Genomic DNA, 1,505 nt, shown 5'->3' with positions numbered 1-1,505 from the left:
CCACTTAAATGGATAATTAAACCAAGTGCTATGCTAACAAGGAAATTGGGGCTTTGAGTTACGATAAAAGGGTCCACAGATTACTGGAAACACATGTGTGTGTGTGGCTGGAGAAAAAAGCTCTAGACCTGAGAAGGAGCCATCCTCACTACCTAAAACTCCTCAGTGAGGAGGATTCTGGCGTCATTTCTCACTGCTGGCTGTCTTCAAAGTGAACAGTGAAGCATTTCACCTGGTTGTTAGGAATATGGAGTTCATTGTTTAGAATATGTTCCCAGCACACCACGGCAGCTCAGTAAATACCTGTGACATTGTTGAGCCTAATAAAGGAAAAAGGACAATTCTACTGTTGCCACCATTTATTTAGCACAATTCTAAGACAGCTCAGAGGACACTTAGATTGAGACCCTTACCATGGATCTGACAAGGAAACCGTTGAATAGTTATGTCCAGGTTCTCAGCGGTGAAGAACTGGAAGTCAGTGAAATTCAGATTTGAATTGAGGCAGCCAGATTTCTTTAGATTTTGCAGATAAGGATTCTTTCCCTCATCCCACAAAGAGGCTTCATCTCCCACATCTATTTTGGTAGCCTTGTGTTCTACCAGATACAGTACTGGTAGCCATATCAGTTATGCCTGAGGTCAAAGATAAGTGGCGTTTCAGCAGGTTGCATGCGCTGTTCATCATAAGTCAATAAGTGCTTCTAGTTCCGAGATCAATGAGAAAGAGCCTAGAAGGTGGGAAAGGAGCAGAAAAGGAAATCAGAAAGAAGACAGCTTTCCATAGGAGTCTGCCCTTCATGACCGCTGCAAAGGTTGCCTGTGACATGGCAGCCTTCTCTTCCATATCACATACTGGGAAGGGGTCTAATAAAACCATTCACATACTCAGTTGCCACACCACTCCAGTGAAATCCATGTCAGGCTCAAAAGCTTGACCACGGATCTGAGGCGAAAAGCTTCAAAAGAAGCCAGCCTCCTGGGGACCTTTTGGTATTTCCTAACTCAGAGGTAGCCTGTGGAAAGCCGCTTGAGCCGTGCCCCTAGACGGAGCTGGCTTCCGCCATCCCGAGAGCGTAACAAAGCCCTTATTTGGCTAAGCCTGCTGCCCTTGGTTGCTTCCGCATTTGGTGACCTATCCGCTTTTGCCACGTGGCCCATTGGGATTGGCTAAGCTTGGGAGTGCTTAACGGCTGAGGGCGTTGCCCTTGGTGCTGAAGTTTAATGGCTGAGAGCCTTGCCCTTGGTTCTGAAGACTGTTGAAGGTTCCTGAATAAACTGCTAAAAGAAGAGCTCGTGGGTCGCGTCTTTCTTGCTGGTCAAGGCGGACGTGATAGTAGCCCAGATTTGTACTTTCGATAGTCGATGGAAGGTCTTGTGTGCTAGGTGCCCACCAAGATATGATTTACTAATAGCTAAACAAAATTGGACATTGCTCTCTGACCTTTACCAGTGTTCCAACATCTTAGCCAAACCTTGGCCTGGAATTTCGTAAAGGATGTTAC

The 1,505-nt window shown here is 46.1% G+C and overlaps 1 long non-coding RNA gene across 1 annotated transcript; it reads right to left on the bottom strand.

Moving 5' to 3' along the window:
- Positions 1–344: 344 nt before the first annotated feature.
- LOC116085042 lies at positions 345–1,086 on the bottom strand. Its single transcript, XR_004116379.1, has 2 exons — positions 889–1,086; positions 345–731 (listed from the first exon to the last, which is right to left on the bottom strand). It is a non-coding gene; the product is annotated as an uncharacterized LOC116085042 (long non-coding RNA).
- Positions 1,087–1,505: the final 419 nt, after the last annotated feature.

The sequence above is a fragment of the Mastomys coucha genome, unplaced genomic scaffold (assembly GCF_008632895.1).
Source record: "Mastomys coucha isolate ucsf_1 unplaced genomic scaffold, UCSF_Mcou_1 pScaffold9, whole genome shotgun sequence".
In the NCBI taxonomy this organism is placed as follows: domain Eukaryota; kingdom Metazoa; phylum Chordata; class Mammalia; order Rodentia; family Muridae; genus Mastomys; species Mastomys coucha.
Note: the sequence above shows the minus strand (reverse complement) of the source record. Positions and strands in the feature narration are given on the sequence as shown.